Source organism: Arachis hypogaea, chromosome 12, assembly GCF_003086295.3.
Source record: "Arachis hypogaea cultivar Tifrunner chromosome 12, arahy.Tifrunner.gnm2.J5K5, whole genome shotgun sequence".
NCBI lineage: Eukaryota > Viridiplantae > Streptophyta > Magnoliopsida > Fabales > Fabaceae > Arachis > Arachis hypogaea.
Genome location: NC_092047.1, coordinates 35323412 through 35351032, shown reverse-complemented (window position 1 = coordinate 35351032; position 27621 = coordinate 35323412). Strand labels below are relative to the sequence as shown.

The 27621-nt window shown below is 37.9% G+C and overlaps 3 long non-coding RNA genes and 1 pseudogene across 4 annotated transcripts; 2 read left to right on the top strand and 2 right to left on the bottom strand.

The window, feature by feature from the left end:
• Positions 1 to 2770: 2770 nt before the first annotated feature.
• On the top strand, positions 2771 to 5206 carry LOC112727302 (uncharacterized). The gene is made up of 2 exons (XR_003165685.3): positions 2771 to 3275; positions 4352 to 5206. It is a non-coding gene; the product is annotated as an uncharacterized lncRNA (long non-coding RNA).
• Positions 5207 to 6035: 829 nt separating this feature from the next.
• Positions 6036 to 13214, bottom strand: LOC112727299 (uncharacterized). 2 transcript variants are annotated; one of them, XR_011868468.1, is made up of 4 exons: positions 8642 to 9818; positions 6570 to 6698; positions 6396 to 6462; positions 6036 to 6314 (listed from the first exon to the last, which is right to left on the bottom strand). It is a non-coding gene; the product is annotated as an uncharacterized lncRNA (long non-coding RNA). The 2 variants fall into 2 exon arrangements; XR_011868467.1 differs by lacking the exons at positions 6036 to 6314; positions 8642 to 9818 and adding an exon at positions 13063 to 13214 and having other exon boundaries at positions 6380 to 6452.
• Positions 7331 to 7866, top strand: LOC112727301 (uncharacterized). Its single transcript, XR_003165684.3, has 3 exons — positions 7331 to 7441; positions 7542 to 7619; positions 7734 to 7866. It is a non-coding gene; the product is annotated as an uncharacterized lncRNA (long non-coding RNA).
• Positions 13215 to 15349: 2135 nt separating the features above from the next.
• Positions 15350 to 19139, bottom strand: LOC112727298 (pentatricopeptide repeat-containing protein At5g55740, chloroplastic-like; annotated as a pseudogene).
• Positions 19140 to 27621: the final 8482 nt, after the last annotated feature.

The following is a 27621-nucleotide window of genomic DNA, read 5'->3' as shown; positions in this document are numbered from 1 at the left end:
AGTCATTTTTTTTTAACTTCTCTATAAGCTCCAAAATAGTTTCTTAGAAAGTTGCAATTTGGTTTTGAAAATTGCACCAGACATTAATACTACTTTTCATAAGTCAAAAGTTCAAAAAAGTTACTTTTGAAACTTCCCAAACCGGCCCTAAGAACAACTATGCTCATTTGACTTACTGATGAGCGGATAATTTATACGCTTTTTGACATTGTTTTTAGTATGTTTTTAGTAGGATCTAGTTACTTTTAGGGATGTTTTCATTAGTTTTTATGTTAAATTCACATTTCTGGACTTTACTATGAGTTTGTGTGTTTTTCTGTGATTTCAGGTATTTTCTGGCTGAAATTGAGGGACTTGAGCAAAAATCAGATTCAGAGGTTGAAGAAGGACTGCTGATGCTATTGGATTCTGACCTCCCTGCACTCAAAGTGGATTTTCTAGAGCTACAGAACTCAAAATGGCGTGCTTCCAATTGCGTTGGAAAGTAGACATCCAGGGCTTTCCAGCAATGTATAATAGTCCATACTTTGCCCAAGTTTAGAGGACGCAAACTGGCGTTCAACGCCAGCTCTCTGCCCAATTCTGGCGTCCAGCGCCAGAAACAAGCTGCAAAGTGGAGTTCAACGCCCAAACTGGCACAAAAGCTGGCGTTCAACTCCAAGAAGGACCTCTACACGTGCAACATTCAAGCTCAGCCCAAGCACACACCAAGTGGGCCCCGGAAGTGGATTTATGCATCAATTACTTACTTCTGTAAACCCTAGTAGCTAGTTTATTATAAATAGGACCTTTCACTATTGTATTAGACATCTTTTGAACCATCTTTGAATCTTTTGATCATCTTTGGACGCTTGGTTCTTAGATCAGAGGGGCTGGCCATTCGGCCATGCCTGGACCTTTCACTTATGTAATTTCAACGGTAGAGTTTCTGCACTCCATAGATTAAGGTGTGGAGCTCTGCTGTTCCTCAAAGATTAATGCAAAGTACTACTGTTTTCTATTCAATTCATCTTTCGCTTCCAAGATATTCATTCGCACTTCAATCTGAATGTGATGAACGTGACAATCATCATCATTCCCTATGAACGCGTTCCTGACAACCACTTCCGTTCTACATTAGATTGGATGAGTATCTCTTAGATCTCTTAATCGGAATCTTCGTGGTGTAAGCTAGAATGATGGCGGCATTCAAGAGAATCCAGAAAGTCTAAACCTTGTCTGTGGTATTCCGAGTATGATTCAATGATTGAATGACTGTGACGAGCTTCAAACTCGCAATTGCTGGGCGTAGTGACAGACGCAAAAGGATAGTAAATCCTATTCCAGCATGATCGAGAACCGACAGATGAATAGCCGTGTCGTGACAGGGTGCGTTGACCATTTTCACTGAGAGGATAGGATGTAACCATTGACAAGGGTGATGCCTCCAAACGATTAGCCGTGCCGTGACAGGGCATTTGGATCATTTTTCCGAGAGAAGACCGAAAGTAGCCATTGACAATGGTGATGCATTACATAAAGCCAGCCATGGAAAGGAGTAAGACTGATTGGATGAAGATAGCAGGAAAGCAAAGGTTCTGATGAACGAAAGCATCTCTATTCGCTTATCTGAAATTCTCACCAATGATTTACATAAGTATTTCTATTCCTATTTTATTAATTAATTTCGAAAACTCCATAACTATTTTATATCCGCCTAACTGAGATTTACAAGATGACCATAGCTTGCTTCAAGCCAACAATCTCCGTGGGATTCGACCCTTACTCACGTAAGGTATTACTTGGACGACCCAGTGCACTTGCTGGTTAGTTGTGCGAAGTTGTGAACCATGATATTGGCATCATGTTTTTGGCGCCATTACCAGGGAAAGAAAGAGCGATGAATTTTACATAATCAAAGTGTAATCACAACATCTGCGCACCACTTACTCTTCGATAATAAGGATTAATTAAGTGAGATTAATCCATCATGATTGTCATAGTTGTGGTTATGACAAGGAAATGATTCCCTAGCTCATCCCGAGTCAAGGTTCCATTTATGTTTTAAACCATACACTCCAATCATTACACACCATTACTTGTTCATATTACATAGATAGTTCTTAAATTTGTTTATTGGTTCATTAGTTGCAATTTTGATTGTTCTTTTATTCCTTTAATTGTTATTTCATTATTGCGAATCCCCTTGATCTTGCAACCAAAAATTGTGCGCTTTTGGTTACTAGTTCCTTGGGAAGACGACCCGGAATTCTACTCCCGCATTATATTGGTTTTAAATTGTGACATCTCTAATTTAAACTTTGGTTGTAAGTCACCTTGTCAGTTGGGGCTATACATGCAATGCTAAATCCTATTTCTTCTCTTTTTAAGGAGAGATTTCCTAACCGACGATCCGGCACACACCATGGAACAACATTCAAGATAAATGGTCAAAAAAGGAAGCCTTATCACACTCTTGCCAACTTCAACAAGGAGATAGAGGTGTTCCACCTTGAGGATGTCTCGGAAGAAAAACATTAAACTTATAACTGTCTAATTTAAGGACGTTAAAAAAAAGTGCTTGGTAAGAGACTCCACCATAATATGGTCTTTCAATTTTATTTTTTGTATTTAGTTGAATTTGTTGATTTTAGTTGTTTTCCGGAGAAAAAGGCACTTATGATGTAAATATCTTAGTCATAAGTGACTTTGTTTAAGCATTTTTTTAATTTTAAGTCTGACTGTTTTTGCGTACGCGGCCTGTTTCTAGCGTACGCAATTCTGTTTTTTTACCCGTTCGCATACGAAGGCACTACCTGCGTACGTAGAACCTCAAAAAGTGAGTTTTGGCTGCGTCGCGTGCGAGATTTTTGCTCGTTCGCATACGCAGGTGTAAAAAAAAAAAAGAGAAAAGTATAATTTGAATTAAAAGTGTGGGGAAGGTTCGAGCCCGAACCCCTAACCGTCCCACTCAATGTCTCTCTTCTTCTTCCTCCTCTCTTCGTCTTCTTCAAATCCCTCCATTCATTGCGCCACCGTCGACCACCATTACCGCCGGCTCTTCTCCCTTTCTATCTTTCTCTTTTCTTCTCCCTTTCTCTATTTCTCTTCCCTTCTCCCTCTTCTCTCAACCTTCACTGTTGCAATCCCTTCTCTCGGTGACACTTCCGTCAGCGACTCCACCGCCACCATTCCCAGACCACCATTGTTGGCCGCAGCTCTCCGTTCCCAATCCGCAGCGCCCAACCCTCTTCCTTCATTTCATTTTCCATTCGATTACCCTTGCTCTATTTCAGGTTCATAGTTTACTTCATTTAGTTTTGTCAATTTCACTTAATTTCATTTAATTTACCTTATTTAGTTAGTTTGATTTTCTGCTTAGTTGATCCTAGGTTGTTAGGATAGGTTTAGTTAGTTAGAATTGCTTAGATTGTTTGGTTTAATGGCTGCTGCTCTAGTGCTGTTTGTTAGGGAAATTACATGCTAATCTTGATGCTGATTATTGTTGTTTAGCTATTATCGTGTTCAATTTAATGTTGCTCTGAGTGTCAATCGTTATTCTACTGCCATTTTGGTGTTACTCTGCTGCTAACCAATTTTATTCATCATGGTGCTAAGTGCTGCTATTTGGTTGCTGTTATGCTTAATTTGACAATGGACTGATTGGTCATTAGTTATCTTGATGTCGTTCATGCTGATTTTGTGATTATTTTGCTGATTGACCAATTGAGTTCATCACATTGTAAATTGTTGCTTAGTTTTGTGCTATTTGGTTTGGTACCTGATTTGAACAACCTTAGCATGTTAAAGTTGTTTGTACTGCTCATTAGCAAGATTGGTGCATTGTTACTAAATTGGTGCTTATCTTCATTTGCCCCCAATTGTGTATAACTATTTTTGCTGCTGAATAGTGTTTGTCAATTGTTATGTTGCTTGTATCCCTTCTTTTGTTTATTCCGAATTGCTTTCACTGCCTTATAAATCAATGTGAATCATCAATGTGAATTACATGGTTGGCCACCATGTAACTTCAATTCTTTACCCAAGTTTTAGCAATTTCAGATTCATAGCGATGTGCATCAAGCTTTCTTGAGTTGTGATTGTCTTATATAGTTTCATATTGTTCTTGTTTTGATGCAAACTTCTCAAGTGCGAATGTATGTTGCATGTGCATCACTGTTGAATTGTTATTGATTCTCATTTGTTAAAGCATCATATTTCCCGATTCACTGTTGATTGTCTATGTATGATTGCTTGTACTACATGAGTTATGTGATGCTATATACTGAAATTCTGCCTGTTGCTTTTGTGTTGTTTACTGTTTATGTCTTGCCTTGGCTTTGTTGCTTATGAATTGTTGATTATTTTTCAGGATGAGAACCGGCAAAGGAGTTCGAGCGAGGGATCCGGCAAAATATGCAAATAAGTATTGTGAAACACAATTCCGCTTATTCAACCAGCAAAAGAAACTGCACTTTGAAACGATCCTCAAGCTAGACAAGCTTCCACCCGACCTCCGTCGAATGGTTAATGAAAACATAAGAGTCGGGGGTGGGATTTCTTGGAGAGGAACTTGGTGGATATTAATGAAAACTAGGTCGTGGAGTTCTATGCTAATTTCTACTCCGCAACCCTGAAACTGTGCTCTTGGGGAGAAAGCGAATTCCGGTCACTAAGAGTACAATAGCTGAGATACTCCGGATTCTCCCGAAGCTGAAACAGGTGTGGCTATGACAAGGCAATTCAGAACAAAGCGATAAACCTCTTGGATTGGGGCAAGATCTTGAAGATAGCAATTCCGGACAGTGAATGGATCTTGAGCAATGATCAAAAGGAGCCCATTAGTATCCTGCTCAAGCAACTGACCCGTGAGGCTCGAATTTGACAACAAATCCTAATCAACCTTGTCATGCCAAGCTCTCACAAGACCACCATATCTGCTGATTTGGCGATCTTGGTGTGGACTATTTTGGAGGGAGAACCTATCTTCCTCCCGAAGATTATTAGACAGTCCATGTGGTAGGGGTGTACATGGTTCAATTTTTTCTATAAATTGAACTGAAATTACACTAAACCATTTAAAATGGTTTAGAAACTGAACCAAACTGTTTTGTCACATAAGAAACTGGTTTTAAACTAGTTTATAATAGTGCACCAGTTTAAACCAGTTCATAAAAATAAAACTGGTTTTTAAAAAAATCAGTTTAAACTGATTTATAGGTTAAAACTAGTTTTCACACCCTCTCTCCTTCTCTCCCCTTCTTCTCTCTCTTTCTCTCTCTCCTTCCACTCTCTCTCTCCTTCCTCTCTCCCCTTTTCTCTCCCTTCTCTCTCTCTCCCCTCTCTCTCTCTATCCTCTCTCTCCCCTACCCTTCTCTCTCTCTCTCTCTCCCTCTTCTCTCTCTCCCCCTTCCTCTCTCTCCTCTTTCTCTCCCCTTCCCCTCTATCTCTCTCCCCCTCTTTCTCTCCCCTTCCTCTCTCTCTCCCCCCTTTCCCACTCTCTCTCCCTTCTCTCTCTCTCCCTCTTTCTCCCCCCTTCCTTTCTCTCTCTTCCTCCTTCCTTTCTTTCCCGCTAAAAATTGTCAAATTTGTAAAATTATAAACTACTTTATGCATATTATTATACACAATAAAATTACCAACGAATATAAAACAGCCAATTGCAAATGACTGAGTTACAAATGAGCAAACCGTTAATTAATCAAAAACAAAATCGTTAATAATTGGCAGAATTTATTTATTTTTAGTGATCATGTTGTATTGATACCTTATAAATTATCTCTTGAAATAGATTATTGAGTTTAGAATTTAAAATTAAAACACTCATACATACGTGTGGTACAAAATTAAAATTTCCTGCATCTTAACATCAATGTCTTGCTGATGTGGACTCTCTAGAAGTAGTTGTAAATATTAGTCATCAAATAATACACTTATATAAGTTTTAATTTCTTTTTGAAATATCTATCCTCATAAATGCCAAAAAAAAAAACACTACTTTTAGTATTGTGCTCATCTAAATTGCAAATTGACCTGAAGACTTGCATACAATTATAGACAGAGTAATGCTATATACTTTATTGGTTGGGTTGAATTGTCTTCTTCCTTGAAACCAAACATTAAAAGTAGAATCATAAAATATTCACATACTAATAAACTAAAGCATGGTCTTATTTTTTGTTCAATGACAACATTCAAAATATGATATAATATGCCACTAACCTAAATGAAGTTAAAATAAACTAATTCAAATCTAACACAATTTTGGCCCATTACAATAGTCTAATCATCTTTAAGAGAAACAAGCATGCCAACATTTGTTGAAGAATTTTTCCCTACATACAAAAAAATCTCATTAATTATAGAAAACTAACAATTAGTAACAAACAAGCAATAAGAAAAAAAAAGTATATTACCTTGTTCAGCTTTTTCAATTAGTCCTAAACTTGTACATCCTCAACCAATGCAAACAACTAAACAACACTTTAAAAAGGAAAATAAATAAATAAAATGACACAAACTATGAAGTAATAAATACATCATTACATGCTAACACTAACAGGGTTACTTAGACCTAGTTTGGAACTTACTTTTTCTTCAGCAGTTCTCTCTTTAGAAAACAGAGAAACACCTCCAAAAATTGAAAGCCGCAGGAACCAGTTTGCAAGTCAACAATGCAAGGGCATTCTAGAGTTCTCTTAGCTTTCACCTCATCTAGTCTACAACAACATCAACAATAAGCAAATGTAAGAGTACTAGCAGTGAATGAATTAAAGTGTAAATTGGTCACTATTAAAGTGAATAATTATCCAAAGTCAATAACCAATGTGGTTCAACACACTTAAATATTTTACAGTATTTAGGAATCCAAATTGAACCTATGCCTAATTAATGTTCCGTTGAATCAATATCTCAATTATTAGATATTCCCCTTACTTCAGAACTCAGATTAACAAGTATATAAGTCTAAAACCGTCTCTATCAATCACCAATTCATTTATATACATTTATATAAGTCTAAAAAATAAACTAACATGGGTGATGATGGGTCTGAATTCTACTGCATCTACATTCTATGGTACCATGTATGCCACATAAATTTTATTTCATTTGCATTGAACTAGCATATAGCACAAGCAGCATAACAAAGGTTCCTTCCCATTGTAGCATATATAACAAAATAAACAACCATTATTGAACAAAATAAAAAGGATTATTTTCATCCATACTTTCATTGATATATATTTAGCTAATATTTGAGCCTGATTCGCAGCTGTCCCTGGTTTCTGAAGTGAAAAAACCTGCAAAACTGCCATCTAAGGTGCAACCAATTTCCTAGGTTCAGCTATCTCAGCACTCATATAACAACTTAAGATTCTTTTGAGTGGGTAGAGGCATGGTGATTCCTATTGTTATATTGCAGGGCTTGAAGGAGCCTGGATCCTTGCACCAAGAATACGAGGTATGCAATTAGTTACCTGCTCAATTCTATACCTAGTCTTGATTTTAATAACAGTTTTGTTTATATGCAAGTCTCTTATTGTATCTTGACATTTAACTAGTACAAGAAACCGGCCAAAGAAGCAACGTGTGGAAAGCAGTATCGATGCGTCCTCATAACGCAGCAGGCCTATATGGTGGTAAGTAGAACCAAATTAAATCTAAACTTACTTTGCATTAGTTTGTTTTGTAGTTGCATCCTTTGGTAAACTAGATACTATGTGAATTTCACAATAATCTTGTTTTTGACACAGGAACTCGGACATTAGATGAAAATGTGCTGTTGGTTCTCCTGATTGATGCTTAAATTCTCTTGAAACATTTGCTAACGTTACAAAAATTTATATCCCCTCTATGATGGAAACTTCAATTGTAAGTAATATTGGAAGAACAATTCCAGTGGGGCCCTTATTTGCTATCTGAAAATAATATAGAAACGGTGAAACAAATATTCTTCGTATAAAAAATAATCTATCCATTTAACTATTTTCAGTCATAAAAGGATTATTAAAGTTTATTTGCTTTTAACTTCAAGAGAAACATAATTAACAGATAATTGTTTGACTTCGCTTGGTATTCTCTTTCATTGTTTTGTTATGTAATTCTCATAGGTGAGTTATGTTTCTTCTTGAAGTTAATGATCTGCCATGGTCCATGGAAGTACGCCAAATACTTAAAACTTAAAAGTTATATCTATATACAGAATTTTGTTAAAATTGCTCATAATCTATGACAGAATAAGAACAAGCCAAACAAACAATAACGTTAAAACTTAGAGCAACTGAAACTAAGCTGCAGGGAAATCAAAATTGAAAGATTGTCAAATTGGTCTTTTGTGAGTTAGGTTTTGGTGAACAAGCTCAAAATCTTACTATAATCTTTTACTAAAAGCCATCCATTTTGCTTCCGTTTCCTCCAACTCCCAAACACAAAATTCTTGAATCAATGGAGATAAATATATATCATAAAATACTAAAATGCCATGAACCTAAACATACCAAAATAAAATCAAAATGCCAGAATCCAAAAAAACAAAAAAGCTGCAATAATTAAATTAAAATAGAAATAGGTAACTGTAAAAATGGCTTACTAATTGACTATGTAAAAAAGTATTGTCTCCCCTGCTTCCAATCATAGTAAAACATAAGAGAAAAGAAATTACCTACTGTGTTAGATGGCAGCAGCAGGGGTTGGTAGCGACGGTGATGATGGTGGTGGGTTGGTAGCGGCGGCAGCAAGGGAGAGACGAGAGAGGAATGGTAGCGACGGCAGCAACCAGCAAGGGAGAGACGATACTGTGTTAGAACTTGAAGTTGTAGAAGTTGACGAGTGACGACAGTGAGCGACGGCGGCAACTAGTTCGATGACGGCGACTCTGACGGCGGCAGCGGTGGGTTGATTGCGGCGGCAGAAGAGGAGAGACGAGAGAGGATGTTGAAACGGCGATTAGGGTTTTTGCGTTTTTCACATTTTTCAAATTTTTGAGTTTGGAAGATTGAAGTTATTGATGTGAATAAACCAGTTTTGATTGGGTTTAAAACTAAATTGAACCATAAAAACTGGTTTTTAATAAACTGGTTTTTATAAAAAACTATGGTTTCAATTCAGTTTTTTATTTAAAAAAACTGGTTTATTTAAAACAGTTTCAATTCAGTTTCAGTTCAGTTCAGTCAAACCAGTTTTTTTGCACACCCCTACATGTGGAAGGTGCACACCGTCACAAGGAAGAAGGCAGCCTTCCCATGTCTTGTCACTGAGATGGCCACAAAGGCCGGAGTTGTCTGGGCTGACAACGACTTCACCCCTGGAGTTCCTAGTAAGGAGAAGTTCATTCCTTACGGGAACTGGCTTAAAGAAGAACTTGGGAGTCGGAAGCGAAAGCGTGGCACCCTATCAGCAACAGACCAGCCATCCACATCAGCACCAGCAGCACCACAGCCTTCCATATCCAATGACATAGGAGTGTAGATTCTGGAGCAGCTGAAGCGTATGGAGCGCCGGATCAACAGGCGCTATGAGAATATTAAACTGCAAACCCGGGATTGGGATCCGATGATAGAGGAGCTGGATACCCCAGAGGAGCAGTCCGAGGACGAGGATGAGGCTCGGGCTGATGGCGTCGAGAGATCTCCGCCAGCCTAGCAGGACCATTTACCATCCCGTTTCCCCACCTCCATGAGCTTCTTTCTGAGCACCGAGGACGGTGCTAATTCTGAAGTGTGGGGAGGTCGGTCGTCCGACCATTGTCGACGCTTCCTTTGGGTGATGAATTTCCATTTTAAACATCTCAGTTTTACATTCTGTTCGTTTATGCTTCCGTTTGATACTTTGTTAGTTTTTTATTTATCGCACTTTAACCTTGACTTTTGTATATATGCTTTTGGTTTTAATTGTGGATTGTGATGAGAAAATGAGTTGATTGCACCTAGTTGATTTCCTAGTTATATGATGAAGTGGTTTGTTTGAAAACTAGGAAATTGATTTAGGATTATTGAAAACTTGCATCCAACCACAATTGCATAGACATATAATAATAAGCTTAATCAAATAAGGATATTTTCAGCTAGTATACCAAAAGTTTTCATTATTTAGTATTTTGTATATATATTTTACAATTTGAAAAAAAGAATCCAATTTTTTTATAACAATCCAAAATTTGATTTGAGTTAAAATTTTTATTAGAACTTGCTTGAAATATTATGGAACATATTTGATGAGCTAGAACACACTAACATGTGAATTTTTTAGTCTTAATGTATGTGGTTGCATCATATCAATCACTAATTCCATTCTTGTGTGTTTCTCCTTCTATGATTGTAATATTTGATTTGTTCAATTCTTTATATCCATTGTTCTATGTATAGATGCATTTAAATGATTGAGGCTCTCGTTTCAATTAACTTACTTACCCGGTTAGCTTTTTGTATATACATATTACAATTTGGAAAAAAAAAAGGGGAAAGAAAAGAAAGAGAAAATAATAAAAAGAGGACAAACACCCCAATAAAAATTAGTAAGAACAAGGCATATGTAGTTTAAATTGCAAAGAATGCATGATTGTGTAAAAGGGTGAATTGATGAAGGGGTGGGTTTGTTTTAGAATTGTACACGTTGCTATATGTGTTTTGTGTTTTGTGAGATCTTAAGTTAATCAAAGATTCAAATTTTAGCTCACTTTACCATATGCATCCTTTACAACCTTTAGAAAGACCTCATGATATTTGTATACATACATGAAATAAGTGTTGATTGTTAGATGAAAAACAAATTTTAGAAAGCATGATTAGAGGAGAATTGAGTAAATCGACCCTATACACTTGAGCGACTAGAAAGTATACACATCCGTTGAGGGGTTAGATTGCTCGATTTTATGCTTCCACCTATTACTATTTCCTTCTTGCAAGTTGTGATTTCTTTGCGATAACTTGAATCAATTCTTGGATTTGAATTAGTTGTTTTGCTATTTTCTTTAGCCTTATGTTCAGGTGTGCTTCCTTGAAAATTGAGTTATTTTGATTAAGCAATTGCATATAGTTGATTAGATAGCATTAGGTAGAATAGTGCATGTATTGAAATAGGTTGCATTTAGATGGTTGCAATGAGTAAATATTGATTTCCAGTTCTTGTCTTTTCTTTGATTTTAAGCATGAGGGCATGTCTGGTTTAAGTGTGGAGAGGTTAATAAACCATAATTTTGTGGTTTATCTTGTATTGAATTGAGTGGTTTTATCAACTTATCTCGCATTTATTCACTGAATTTTGCATGTTTTTAAGAATTCCTCCTATTTGTGATTGAATGATAAAAGTATGCTATTTGAAGCTTAAATTGATTGATTCATTTCACTATTTCATTCCATTTGGTGCCTTGACATGTGTGCTCAAGTGTTTTCGTTATATAGAGTAAGATGGCATGGAAAAGTGAAGAGGATAGCATGCTAGAGTGAGGAATCATGAAGAAATTGCGAGCTTGAGGTTTTGCTGGTCCTGCGTACGCGAGTGTGTGGCCGCGTATGCAACCATGTGTTTTTGTAAGCTCGCGTACGCGAGCATCTGGTCGCGTACGCAAGTCAATCAAAACGTGCCTCATTAAAGAGAACATGTGACTCGCGATTTCTGAGGGTTTTGGACCCATTTTCAAGCCCAATCTGAAGCCAATTGAGGAGAATGGATACGGGTCAACCGAAAAGCAACCGAAGACACAACACACCCAATTAGATAGTAATTAGCTAGTTTTTTTGTTCTTGTTTTCTAGAGAGAGAAAAACTCTATCTTCTCTCTAGGTTTTTCGTCGGTTCTTCATATTTCTGTTAGTGCAATTCGACTTGGATCTTGTTTACTTTCAGTTTTTTTCTTAAATTAATAGTTGTTATTCTTGCAATTAGATAGTCGCTTGTTAATATTTTCTTATGAGTGAATACCCAACCCGACCCCTAACAATTACTTCGAAAAAACTACGAGGCCCCCAAACAAAAAAAATACCCTTCCCGGCTCCTGATCTTTACTTTTATGGAACTGATTAGTCCCTGTGCCAAAAAAAAAAACATTGACATAGCGGTTAATCAATCCCATAAAAATAAAGATCAGAGGCCGAGAAGGGTATTTTTTGTTAAGGGATCGTTGTCTTTCGAGGTAATTGTCAGGGGCCGTTTAGGTTTTTTTCTTTTCTTATTGTTGCTTACAATCCTAGTTTGAATATTTGCGGATTTTGTTAACCTTGAATTTCCATTAATGCATTGATGACTTTATGTTTCATAAGCTTTATTTGAGTTGCCATTGTTGATAATTGTTAGTGAGTAGCTTTAATTTCCATTTAATTTTGCAATTTAGTCATGTCTTTAACTATTGCACACCAAGTGTTTGACAAAATGTTTTCTCTGGTTATGGAGTAGTTTTCTATACTCTTGTTCTAGGTTAAAGGGATTAAGTGACCTTGAGTCATTAGGTCTAATTGAATTGATGATTTGAGAGTCTATTTTAGTCAATTCGATTCCATTGACGCTAGTTTTCTACTAAACTAATTGGTAGGTAAACTAGGACTTATGGGATGATATTGCCTATAACTATTTGACTTACTTGAATTATAGAAGTAGACTTAATGAGATTGATTCCTCACAATTGTCATTATATAGTTATTAGACAAGGATTGTGATCCTGATCCCCATACCTTAGCCAAGAGTTCTTTTGCAACTTATATTTGAAAACCCAAATCTCATTTACTCGATTCTTGCTTTAATTATCTTTAGTTGTCTTGATCTAATTTCTTGCAATTTAAGTTTCTTGTATGTAAAGCTTTGTTAGTTTAAATTCTTGTTTATGCCTATATAATATGTAAGATGTAAGACAATACTTAAGACCCATCACATCCTAATCTATGATCTAGATTATTTATCTTCGCGTAAATTCTGCTAAACCAATCATTTAGATATGTTATCAATTTAATTATAATCTTAGTATATGCACTACTATGGACTTGAGAATCATATAGAACAAGGAGCATATAGTACTAGGAGAATCATAAAACCATAAAATGAAATCAATATTAGCATAAATAACCAAACACATTTAAATAAATTGCATACGTACTTGAGAATCAGCTTCATATTCAGTTTCAATTTCATCCAAATTTGCATGGATGTTTCCATTCACTTGCAAGTCGGTCAAGTTTGCTTTGCGCTTAGCATCCAAGTAGCAAGTCAGTCAAGTCTGCTTTGCGCTTAGCCTCCATAGTAGCAACTGCTAGAGCTATCTCTACCGAATGCTACTCTCAACTCTCCAAAATGTGGAAAGAGTTTGTTGCAGAGGCCATTATCATTAGGATGGGACTGAAATTAAAAGGAAAATAAGTAAGCAATAAATATTAAAAAGCTAAGACATATAAACTTGTACTTACGAAAAGTTGAGAATTTACACTCTACCATTCATTGGAAATTTGTTACTCCACCACAATCATTTTATCTTTATCGTACTAACAAAGCCACTCCTAGCCATACCCACCATCTCAACTATTACAAAGTATTGTCTCTTTAACAATTTCACCATTGGTTCAATGTGTGGATTAACCTGAACATAATAATTCAGAATTCAGAACACAACAAATAATTCTACTATCTAGTTATCAAGCAGGAAACAACTCTCATCTTCTGTTTGGGATCATGCTGTCAAAATAGTGAAGAACCGATGTCTTATTAGGTACAACATCAAAATCAAAAGCAAAGGGAGAATCAAAGCAAAACATTATGGCATGAGGATAATTACTATAAGATAAATAAATAATCAATATATAATATAGTTATTATAGTCATCTTATTTTGTATGTATTACCTAGAAGCTGCTGCTAAATACATATACTGCCTTTAATTTGCATTGCAATGTACTAGGTTCGTCAAAAAAGAGCAGTCCATGTCCATGTGTACCAAAAATAAAATCCGGAAAAGAGAAAACAATAAGTCTTAAGAGCATTCTGTCCCTCATTATATTGTTCTTAATCAATTTAAACTATTAAGTCGAGTGATGTGATGAATTTAAAATAGCAAAACTTCTAAAACATATGATGCCTACAACTATGGAAAACATATACACCCCCGTCCAAATCAAACTAATATATGCTAAGCCAGCAGACAGGCACCAGTTCAATTCTTCCATTGTTTGGGACCCATTCTTTGAATCAAAGCAAATGTATTGATTTTGATGCATCACTAAATTTTTAAGATATAACAGAAGCAGCAGCATCCATTATTGCCATCATAGTCAATGAGGATACATCAGCTACATCGAATTATACATTGGTGATTGTAATCATTTCAACATAAAGCAAAAGTTTGATTACCATATCTTTATCTTAATCATGTTAGAAGTGCTCCGATATGCTTTTTGACTTTATCTAAAATGATATTTTGTTCTCCAAGTTTACGGCTTAAGAAAATGATGGCACCTATGCAGGTTGACGAATTGCTAACAAAATGTCTAATTAATGAATATGCATGGTACAAGTGAAATGCTTATATGTGGATTTGATGAAAATATTAATATTATGATCATGAAAAAGAAAGAAAGAAAGAAAGAAGAATATGGGCATTCAAAAAGTTGATACATTAAAAATGCCAATGCACCACAAACTAGGCCTCTATGGAACACAAATACAAATGACGAAGTTAACTTTCACAATTGAAGCCTTTTGGGCAGGAAAAGTATTATTAACCCCCATAAACCATGTCAAAGAAAATCCCGAGGTAGATTATAGCTAACAATTGATTCATTGCCATTATTTTGAAAGGTCAATGACTTCCTTCCCAACCGTGAAGCAACTTCCATGCAAGATGCAAAACAATATTTTTCTAATATAGTCAATTCACTCAATACCTATTACAATAATATACCAAAACTTCAAAGCAAGAATATCCTAAATTATCACCACTCAAGCAAGGTTCGACAAAGTATATACTCCAAGCCATAAACAAAGAGCAACCATAACAGCAAGATCACTAAAAAGTAAGACACAAATGGGGCAACGAGCAAAAGTTCCACAAACCAAAATATATTCAAACCAACCGTAAAACAGGACATTGATTTGGGAAACAAGACAATACCTGAGAAGAAGCAGAACAGCAGAGCGACAGCAACAGGAGAGACAAGACAATGCAGGAAGTGACGAGAGGAGAAGCGGTGAATCGGAGAGACACAGGCGGCAACGGTGACAGCAAAAGCAGATGACTATCACGAGGCTACCTCTTTGTTCTAGGTTCTTTGGTACCATCCGATAACATTTAGCACAAGTTTCTTTCTTCCAAATGAATTTTGTAATATGATAGTCACTTTAAATATCCAATGTGGTCAAGTGGAGGATGTTGCCTCAGTATTATAAGGGCCATACTTTGTAGATTGAATTTCCAATCCCAGCAAATTCAATAGGATATAAATTTCATCATTTTCAGGGTGCGATCTATCACCAGCAATAAACACATGAAGTTCTTGTCCAACTTCAATCCAGCTACATCCAGGAATTTTTCTTAGGCCCTTCTCTTTCATTAGGCGCCTTACAATCGATACTTTATCCCATCTTGCTTCAGCTGCATAGACATTTGAAAGAGCCACATAATTACCTGCGTTTTCCGGCTCCAAATTCAGTAACCACTTTGCTATACGAGCTGCAAGTTCGGTCTCCTGGTGTTGTCCACAAGCTGTAAGCAAAGATCCTAACATATGTGCATCTGGATAGGTTGCCATTGTTAAAATAACCCTAAAAGCTTCATCCCATTGGCCGTCATCAGCAAGCAGTTTAATTAAGCAGCCAAAATGTTCCTCATTTGGCTGCATATGAAGTCCAGAGACCATATATTTGAAAACACCTAAAGCTTCATTCACCAATCCTGCATGGCTGCATGCTGATAATACACTTGTAAGAGTTATGTGATCTGGTACCATACATTCTTTCTCCAATTGTTTAAAAAGAGTAAGTGCTTCCGTAGCTTGACCATGTGATGCATAGGCAGATATCATTGCATTGTAGACAGCAATTTGTTTTCTGGAACACAGAGTGAAAACACATACTGCATATTCCAAATTTCCACATTTTGCATACATGTCTATTATAGAGGTTGTGACATGAAGAGAGAGAAACATGCCACTCCTCATTACATACCCATGTATTGCCTTTCCATATTTTAGTAATGCCATACTTTTGCATGCTAAGAGTGCAGAAGTTATGCTTATGCTATTAGGTTTCATTCCTGCTTCCTGCATTTTCCGGAAAGCCTGAAAAGCTTCATAACCACAACCATTCTTAGCGAAACCAGATATAACAGTTGTCCAGGTGATCATGTTAGGCTTAACACCTGAGTAGTCCATTTCTGATAACATATTTTGTGCCTCAACAACTTCACCACTTTGGAAGAAACTGAAGATCACAGAATTCCATGAAACCACATTTGGTAGGGTGTTCTCCTTCTGCATTTGAAAGAACAAGTTAGAAGCCTCATCACTCAGACCTAACTCTGCATACGCTGCCAACATTGTATTCCACACCACAATATCCTTTTCTCTGGCAACACCGAAAACTCGTCTTGCATAATCAATTCTCCCACATTTTGCATACATGTCCATGATGCCGCTTGTAATAACCACATCAAAATCGAAGCTACACTTAATGCAATGCCCGTGTGCCTCCATACCAAGTCCTACATCTCTTGTATCCGCAGCAATGTGCAATAAAGATGAGAGCGTCTTACAATCAAACCTCAAATTTTCTTCTGTCATCATATGGCACATCTCAATTGCCTTCTCAACCTCCCCACATCTTACATAACTAGATATAATCAAATTCCATGTGACCACATCTTTTACAACCATTCGTCTAAACACAAGCTCAGCCTCCTCAACCAAACCCACCTTAAAATAGAAGTTCACCACAGTGCTACCCAAAATGCTCTCTAACTCGAATCCTCCTAAAATAGCAAGTGCATGTCCTTGTCTTCCTTCCTCGACGGCCTCCAAATTGGCACAGGCCGAAAGGAAACCCACCAAAGAAACCAGGGTTGGTTCAACACCGTCCAACATCATCTTCTGAAATAGTCCAATTGCTTCGCGGTTCATCCCATTCTGCATATAAACCGCAACCATTGAGTTCCAAGCAATAACATTCTTCTCAAGCATAGAATCAAACACCTTTTGTGCATCCTCTAAAACCCTGCATTTCCCATACATGTCAACTAGGCTACTCGCAACAAAGGCACACCCATCAAAACCCATCATCTTTGCAGCAAGCCCATGAACACCCCTCCCAAACCTGACCCAGCCAAGAACACTGCAAGCCTTCAATGCATTCGGGACAACAAAGTTATCTGGGAGGAACCCACTTTCTAGCATCTGAACATAACAGTGCAGAGCCTCCTCGCAACTACCATTTCGAGAGTGCATCCCAATGATTGCAGTCCAAGAAAAGATGTTCTGTTTCTGCATCCTATGAAAGACACCGTTGGCTGCCTCGACGGAACCGCATTTTGTGTAGAGAATCACCAGCTTCGTCTCAATGTAGTCTTTCCACCCATCAGTGTAATAATAACTGTTTTTAATCACTTGAGCGTGAAGTTGAAGGCCAAGATGAAGAGCTCGCTGGTCGATGGAACACTGGAGGAGGTCTTCGTAGATGCGGGATGCCACGTGGAGGCCTTTGGAGTGCTCATCCGTGAGTGCGTCAACAGTTTGGCAGAGGCAGAGAGAGGAGTGGTAGTTGTGTTGAGTGTTTACAGGTTTTATTATGTGTTTGGGTGGTTTGAGGCTGCAAAAGTTTGTTGTCGGACTTTGGGGTTTGGAATGGGGAAGTTGTAAAGCCGTGTTTGGTGTCAGGAGAGTAGCAGCCATACTTTTTCTTTTTCTGTTTGTTTTTTCTTTTTCTTTTTGTAGTGTTTAGAGCATTTTTTCAGATTATGACCTGTCACAAATCAACAAATTGAATACGCAATGTTAACATACTGAAAAGAAACAAAACGCAAAGAAAGAAGGCCTTCAAATTACTTACAAAGACAATCTTGACAAGAATGGCCCCAAAAATAAAGAAATAACAGCATAATACATTCTGATATTAGGAAGAATGGAGTATTAACTAATGGAAGATGAAGAAGAATTGTTTCTTCAGTTTCCATGTACACTATGGTTCTTTTTTTTTCTTTTTTGAAATCTTTAATATACAAGAAATTATTATTTTTCATACATGATAGCAAAGAATACGCAGCCAGAACAGCATGCATATGTTTAGATCTTGGTCGGTTAGGCAAAGTCTATTCTCAGTCTGTAATTGATTTTGGTGTCTAAATTGCTATACACACACACACACACACACACACTTTTCTCCACTATAATTGAACAAGTATCTCGGCCACTGCATATATACAAAGACATGATGATTCCTTGCAACTAATCAATCGTGTAAACTAGCTAGCTAGACAGAAACTGTTTATATGATCACTAGCAGTTCTTCTATCACTTCATGAGGAAAATTGGACACAGCTCACTCAGTTATTGCAATACACTAGTAAACAGTAATACTAGAAAGCATTTAATGTTCAACTATATAAGATAAAAATCATGCATTTAGCTAGGGTGTTTGCCTTACTACTATTTGGTGTTTTCATGTATTTTCTGTTAATCGTGCTTCTTATTCATCCAGTGAATTACCTTTACTTGCCTGGCCAATTTCAAAATTTGAACGAGGCATAGTTCCAATTCTTTGATATTTCATTCTGTCAAATAAACCTTCCTACTTTGTCATTATCTAATCTTGACAGTAGTTACACATCTTGTTTACACTATTGTTTATGAAGAAATGCCTCTAGGGTTTGTACTATTGTCGTATATCAACCATTTGCAGTTGGATCACTTGCAATGCTGGCTTAAAAAGAGACCAAAATCAACACAGGAATCAGGAACTTATTTTCAATAGACAGCTTTTTTCCCTAATTAAAGCAAATAAAATGAAATGAAAATTACCCGGAGACTCGCGGAAACGGCGACGGCGACGGAGTGCTGCCCGTGGTTCTGCTGAATGAGACAAAGATGAGAAAGAGGAATATATTTTTGATAATGCCGACGGCCTATAGCCCTATTCCACATCTCATCCAATCATCCGATAATCCTGGAAAATGGATTTTGTAATTTGGAGTTTAATCAACTTTTAATTAATGTGGTGAGATTATTATACATGATAGGTCCTACGAAAATTATTCAGTTAATAAAAATTTCAGTATAAATTAAGATAGAATATATTTAATATTAACTATATCATATAATAAATATTAAAGTCTAAAATATTAAATAAAATATAGAACACAATTTTAAAAATAAAAGATATTGTAAATGTTGAACAATTTTTATTTGAAGTACTTTTCAATCTTGAAATATTAATATCTTTAATATAAAAAATATAATGGCTGTAGTAATTTCTTTTGAAACACGGAATAATTCAACAAAAATAAATAAATAGTAGAACATATAAGTTAATTAACAAATAGAAAAAAATAATTTATAAAGTATAATAATATTTTTACCTATATTAATATTACAGAATTATAAATCTTTTGAAAGTACGTGGATTTGATTGAGATATTATGAATTAGGGAAAAATGATTCATAGAATTAAGGAATTATTTTTACAAAAAAGTTTCATCGGTAAAAAAACTAGCATTTCGTAGAGTACGATTTTGGTCTCTAAAATATAGGCCGAACATTTTTTCGTTCGCAACATTTTTTTGCATATTAAATCTTCCCTAAGATTTAACTTGGTTTTAAAATTGTCCTTACCTTAGGGACCAAAATCGTACGGAGGCAGCGACCGAAAAGGAGGCAGAGATAAATCGTGGACAGCTTCTTGTTTCTCTTCTCTTCCCCCTTCTTCTTCTTATTCCCTTTCCCCTTAACAGGAGCAGAAATACTCTCTTTCTCTTATTTTTTTATTTTATAATTTTGTTTGTTATGGGTAATTTAGTCCAACATTTTAATATTTTAGTAAAATGACGATTTTGAAACTTGGTTTTAAACCTTAGGAATTATTTTGTATGCAAAATAAAGTTGTGGACTATTCCAAGGGTTACCTGAAACATCGATTTGGGTCTGAACGTAAGGTCCAGACACCTTGTGGGGTAGCGTCCGACCTGTTCTCGTGTCGAGGTGCTGTCATCCGAGTTCCTCGTGAGGAGGTGGGAGGTGGTACCTGCAAAAAACTCATGCTTAAGTTAGTGACGTCGGGTTTTCTACCAGTAAAGAAATTCATAGAAACGGTTGCGTTGTAGATATAGTTTCTAAACCGGCAAAAATCCCTTCGTACAAACGTGTTGGGTGTCACAAGTAACAAACCCCTTTAAAAATTGTTAACCGAGTATTCAAACCTTGGGTCGTCTTCTCAAGGAACTGCGAGGAAGTATGTTCTTATTATTGGCTATAAAGGTTGTTATCGGGGTTTAGAAGGTGAGAAGCAAGTAATTTAAATGACGATTGAATTAAATGGCAATTAAGAATAAATAATAACTGTAAAGCAACTTTTAGCAAGGTAGAGAAATTAGAGGTCCAACTTAGTTATCTCTCTCAACAATAATGAAAGTTGAATCTAAACTCCACTTGGTCAACCTTCACCAGGGCAAAGGAAAGTCAAGGGACTAATTAAATTGACTTTTGAATCCTAATTATTTCCTCAGAAAAGGTTGGGATTATTTAAGTTCAACTCAATTAGCAAGATCACAATTATCAATTATGTTGAGTTTAATAACTGTTGAGTTACTAAATTCTTAACCAGAACCAAAAGGGGAAAAAGTAAAATTGCTGGAATGATAAAGAGGTCCTTAGATGGGAAGCAATGGTAACTTAAATCAAAGAGAACAATCATAAACTGAAAATACCTCAATTATCATTAATTCAAATAACAGTCTGTAACATGAGAGAATTCATAAATCAAATTATAATAATCAATTCAAATGTTGGAATAAATAAATAGAAGTAATACTAAAAGAACATTAAACCTGGGATCCAGAGTTACTCTTAAAACAAGAAGAAATCCTAAATCCTAAAAGAGAGAGAGAGAGAGAAGATCTCCCTCTCAACTAAATATAAATCATTGAAAGGTAAAAATATGCGAGCTCTCTTTGAATGGAAGCATTCCCACACTTTATAACCTCTGGTCTATGCTGTCTGTACTTGGATCTGGGTCAAAAAGGGCTTCAGAATTCGTTGGGGGCGTATTTTGTGATTTCTGGTGCGTGGCCTCTGTCACGCGTCCGCGTGGGTCACGCGGTCGCGTCATTCGGAGCTTTTCCTTGCCACGCGGTCGCGTCAGTCATGCGACCGCGTCATATGCGTTCTGCTTAAGGCGCACGGTTGCGTCAGTCATGCGGCCGCGTCGCTGCTGATTCGTGCTTGGCACGCGATCGCGTCGTCCATGCGATCGCGTGGATACCAGTTTCCTTAAAGCTCCGTTTTGCTTTCTCCTTCCATTTTTGTATGTTTCCTTTTCCATCCTTTAAGTCATTCTGCCTTAGAAAATCTGAAACTACTCAACACACTAATCACGGCATCGAATGGAAATAAAGGTAATTAAATTAATTAATTTTAAAGCTTAGGAAACATGTTTTTCATAATATGACATAATAAGGAAGGGAAAGTAAAACCATGCAATTAATGTGAATAAGTAGGTGAAGAGTTGAATAAATCACTCTAATTAAGCACAAAAGAACTCATGAAATATGGGTTTGTCAACCTCCCCACACTTAAACACTAGCATGTCCTCATGCTAAATCCAAGGTAAATAATTAAGGTTAAAGTGATGGAATGTTATGAAATGCAACCTATGCTAAATGCATCTACCTAATGAGTCATGCAATTCTAGTTCATCTACTCATATATAAAGCTTACACTAGCTAAGTTAATTCACATTCTCAAGGAGTTATGTATATATATAGCTAACCCTTAAATAATAAAGCATTTTAGCAAATGAGATGGGAAAGAAAACATTGTACAAACTTGCAAAACAATTAGTAAATATAAATACAGATATATGTTGATGAGTTATAGAACCCTCACTGGATTTTGTGTTTACTCTCTAGTCACTCAGTGTTTATTGGGTTTATTCACTCTATTTTTCTTTTTATTCTTACTTTCTATAACTTTGTTTTTCATCTAACCAATCAACAATTATAGAATATAGTCATACCAAAAAGTCATGAGGTCTTAATTAAGGTTGTAATGGGGCCAAGGTAAAGGTAAGGATTTATGTATATGGTTAAGTGAGCTAATAAGTGAATCCTTAATTAGACTAAGATCTCACCTAACATACATATTTAGTAAAATAAAATCTCTTTACCTATTTTCCCATATTCCCCACTTATTGTTACATGCTCATGTTTCACTTTTTAATTTATTTTTTTATTCCATGTGCATTGTTTTCATTGGGGAATTTCCTTTTTGTATTCCCTCTTATTTATATGCTGAAAAATAACTTTTTTTTTAAATGCACATGATAATTAAATCACTTAGATTTTCTCATGAGCATGCTTCCCAAATTTTATTTTATTCCTTTTTACTTTTTTTTCTACCTTTTTGGTTCTATCATCCATGTTCCCAAAAGGTTTCCCACATTTAACTCTATTCATGATTTTCTATCTTAAACTAGCCAAGGATTCACTTGGGATTTTCTTTTGTTTTTCTGCTTAAGGCTAGTAATTTGGCTAAATAGAATAAAGGGGTTTTAATAGGCTCAAGGGGACTAACAAGGGTGATGTAAAAGGCAGGCTAATTTGGGGGTGAGTGAGCTAAAATCAAATGATGGCCTCAATCATTCTCTTGGTATGTATCTATTCTATATTCTATAATTGGACATATAGATTAAAGCAAAGGAAAGAACATCAGAATAAAAAGAAATGTAACACACAGAAATGAAATTATGGTTTGAATGCAACCATACAATTTAAGCTCAAGACTCACAGGCTGTGTGTTCTCTAACTCAAGCATCATATATCATTCATATATTGTATGCAGGTTTAGTTAAAAATTCCCATTATTCTCTTGAAAAAAATTATTTAGGGTAGCTTTTAAAGTTTTAATGTTCCTCCTTGATGAAATGTTGTCAACTAACATGTAATGCTATATATACAAGGTGTGGGTTGTTTTGATTCTGTTAAAGTTCCTAGTTTACTTCTTTTTTATATTTTTCTATTTAAACTATACTATCTTTATGCTAAAAAAGGGTAAACTATACTAATTAATCCACTAATAAATCAGAATTGCAAACTAAACTAAATGACTAAAATGAGCTAAATAACTAAAATATGAACAAAAAAATGCAAAATGCAGAAAATAGAGTAAAATATACAAGTAGCAATGTATAAGTACTCAGAAAATAATAATAAAAGAAAAAGAGAAAAATATAGAAAAATATCCAAAATGAAAGAAAAAGTATGTAGTAGTTCACCAAAATAAACGCCAGAGATGGCGACCTCCCCACACTTAAAATGAAGCATCGTCCTCGATGCTCAATCAAGCCGGGTGTGAAGGAGTGTCATCACTGGTAGGGATGGTAGCTGGGGTCTCTGTGGCAGTGGTGGACTGAGAGTCTGGCTGCTGTAGAGGGGAGACTGACTGGATCGAGATCTCCGGATCTGCAGCCTCAATCTGGGGCATAACCTCCTGATGCGGGGCAGACTGCTCTGTGGCTGCCTGCTGATGAGTCTCCGCCTGGGAATGAGTCTCATCCTCGTGCTCATCCTCCTCCTCCTCTGATGGCTCTGAAGGGGTGTCGGGCTCAGAGGGGATGTCGGCGCCCTGTCTGATCATCAGCTTCAGATGGGAATAGCGTCGCCTGCTGCGGCGCTCCAATCTCTCATACCGGCGCCTGTTACGGCGCTCCATCTGATCAAGCTGGCGGAAAAGGCGGTGCACGAGGCGATAAACTGGCTCAGAGGCGGGTGGAGGTGCAGTGGTGGCAGCAGGGGCAGCTGGGGCAGCTGTGGATGAAGAGGGTCCAGTAGACGGAGGGGCTGTCTCATCAGTAGCAGTGACAGGTGGTGGTCTGTAGCCCAAGGCAAGGAAGTTCCTGCTGTGCGGGATGATCTTCCTGCAGTCCGCTGCTGGTGGTCGCTCATCGGCATCCTCCCAAGGCACATCAGCCTGACGGCCTAGCCGTGTAACCAGGTAAGGAAAGGGGAGGGTGCCTCGGACGTGGGCCCTAGCCATATAATGCCGGATAAAACGAGGCAGATAAATATCCTTACCCTCCAGCACACACCAAAGGAGGGTGATCATGGTAGCCGGGATCTCCGTCTCGTGAGTACTCGGCATCACAAAATTACTCAAGATCTGATGCCATAGCCGAGCCTCATCATTTAAGTACACTCTCTTGATCCCTCTAGGCATAGTGGTGTTCTGACCCATCTCCCAAGAAACAGCAGGGTCGAGAGCTATCATTGCCTTCACAGCATCCCAGTCAAACTGCATCTGGCCCATGTTTTCCTCAGCCTGTGCAAAACCATCTGGCTGATCGGACTTGGCTGGGAGCTGGAGAATGGTCTCTATGGCCTCCTCAGTGACCAGAATTTGCTTTCCCCTCAGGTTCACTGCATCTAGGGTAGTAAGGTAGTAGTTGCAATAGAATTCCCGGACCCAAGATGCATTGACCTCTGTCAGTGATCTCTTCAGAAAGAACCAGCCCCTTTGCTTGATTTGCTCAGTAGTGTATTGCTAGAGGGCTTCTGGAATCTTCAAGGTACGTTCCAGGTATAGATTTCTAGAGTTTGCAAAAGTCGGGTACTTCAGCTCACAGTACCGGTTTGCAAATTTCATAGGATCAGTCGAAGGGAGCAGCTGGTCAGCTTTTTCCTGCTGTGTGAAGTTCTTCTCCCGCCATGATGAATCGTGCATTAGAGCAATGATGGACTGGGAGGAATCTCCTCTCTTGCGCTTTCCAGTGGCCTTGCCTTTGCCTTTCCTCTGTGAGGCAGACATCCTGAAAAACAGAAAACCAGGAATGGATAAAAAAAATAGGAAAGCAAATAGGCAATTTAAACAAAGAAAACTCAAAGCGGTAAGGGAGAAATAGAATAAGGAAAATGAGTATATGAAATGTGATTGAATTTATGTTAAATGGAAAAAAAATAAGCAATATGCCATGGTTAGAAAGTTAGAGGAAAGTGAAAATAATCAGAAAAGATATCAAAAGGGTTAGTATGGTTAGGATTTGAAAAAGAAATTAGTAAATTAAAATTAGTGAGTTAGGAAAGTAAGTGGCATAGAAAAATTCCATATAATAAGGATTCACAGGTAAGAATAGAAGTACTCATAATCGAATAAAGAAAACAGGGTGATGCTGATTCGAATAGAAATAAAGAAATCAGAAATTGGAATCAGTGAATCACAAATGCATGTTATGAACCAGGAAAGCAAAAGAGGATAAGAAAGTGGCCCTTAGCATTCATGAAATGGTTTGGGGGAGGTAGAGTAAAACAGAGTTGCCAAACCAAAACAAGAATGAAAACAATTTTCAAAAAATTTGGGCAGCATTTCGGCTAAAATTGGATTGTCCCGGAAAATAAACAGCAATCAGATCAGTTTATATGAATTAAAAGAAAGCAAGCTGCATGTACATAGATATAAAATAAACAGAAAAACTCAATGTAAACAGCAGCAACATACAAGAAAGCAGCATATGAATCATGATTATAGCAGCAACAGATTTGCACATAGGATAAAACAGAAATAAGAACAGTGTAAGTAAACAGACCTAGATCCACTAACCACAGCCTAAGCTACCTAACAACCTAAAAATCCACTACAACATGCAAGTCTAGCTATCCTAATTATGAACATAAACGGAATAAAAAATACAGAAAAGTGACGAACGGATAAAAAGGTTGCGTGTTGCGGAACCTGGTAAGCGGAAGGGGTGGAACAGGGAAGAAGGTGGCTGCGGCGGCGTCCGGCGCGGTGGTGGTGCACGGCGACGCGGTGGTGGCTGAGGGGGCAGTGGCGGCGAGGGTTTTGGGTTGGTGATAGAAGAAGGGGGTGTGGTTGGTTGGCGGAGAGGGAAGGGGCGCGGCTGGGGGCGGTGGTGGGGGGGTGGTGGTCGCAGAGGCAGTGGCGGAGAGGGGAGGGGAGAGGAGGAAGGGAGAAGAAGGGAGGGGAGGGGGTTGGGGCGGCGGCGTACGGGGTGGCGGAGGCGTCTGGGTGGCTGGTGGTGGCGGCTGGGTGGTGCTGGGTGGTGGTTGGAGGGAGAGGGAGCAGAGAGGGAGAAGAGGGTTGGGGGTGGGGGGGGCTCGCGACTGATAGGGTTCGCGGGCTGGGGGGTGTTATATTTTCGAATCCACGTGCCGCATGGGGGCACGCGGTCGCGTGGTTGGGACAAGAATGGGAGTGACGCGATCGCGTGGGGTGCGCGATCGCATGAGAGGGGGGAAAGAAGGGTGACGCGATCGCATGGGTCGCGCGATCGCGTCGCTGGAAGTTGTGCTAAACGCACGACTCCAGCGCCGTTTTAGCGCAACTCTCTGTCTCCTTTTGGGGTGATGTGCAATCCATGCGACGCGATCGCGTCGCTCACGCGGTCGCGTGGGATTGGTATTGGGTAAGTGACGCGATCGCATGGGGCATGCGATCGCGTGGGCTAATTTGTGCGAAACGCACAAGGGCCGCACGATTCTAGCCCAACTTTCTGTTCGTTGGATCCTTACGCTGATATATATATCACGCGGCCGCGTGGGTCACGCGGTCGCATGGGTGGTGTTTTTCGCGATATGACGCGATCGCATGGGGCATGCGGTCGCGTCGTGCACCCTTTTTTTTTTTTGAAACTGAAAAATGCAGGATGCAGTGATGGACATGAATGCTATGCATGATTCCAGGTTTAATAAATTAAAATGAAAAAGGAAAAATGAAAGCAATTAACAAGAAATAAGTTGAAAAAGAGGCGACCATACCATGGTGGGTTGTCTCCCACCTAGCACTTTTAGTTAAAGTCCTTAAGTTGGACATTGGAAGAGTATCCTGTTATGGTGGCTTGTGTTTAAATTCGTCCAAAAATCTCCACCAGTGCTTGGAATGCCAATAGCCTCCGGGGTCCCAAACTAGGCATGTAAAGCTTCTAAGCAGCTTCAAACAAATTTTTAGGCTCCTGGGGTAACAAATGTCAGAATAAACCTCAGGATTCCAAGCCTTGCATTTAAATCCGCCTCCGTCTTGGTCTACATGTCTCCATCCGGGCGGCTTAAAAAGTAGAATCTCACCGTAGTGACCAAACGTTCTCTGTGATCCATGCAATTGAGCATGATACCAATCCGTGTACTTCGAGGTGAAGCGTGGAACCTTATTGAACCTGGTACACCAGCTCTGAATACGAGCCATTTCCCTCTTACTCTTAAAGCCGCAAAGAGCTCTAAGCTGGCCATCTGTTTCAAGCAAACCATATTCAAGTGCATAAGTAAAATTATAAGTTAAGGATTGTACCCACTTGAAGCTTGTATTGGGTGGTAATGGCCTTGGGATAGGTGTTTTTGGTGGTTCTGCAAGTTCTATTTCCTTGTGTTCTTCTGTGAATTCTTCCACTTCCTTGTAAAGATCTTCAATTGTATCTGTATCCTGGTCAAAGTCTTCTATGTCTTCCTCATCACTCGAGTCATA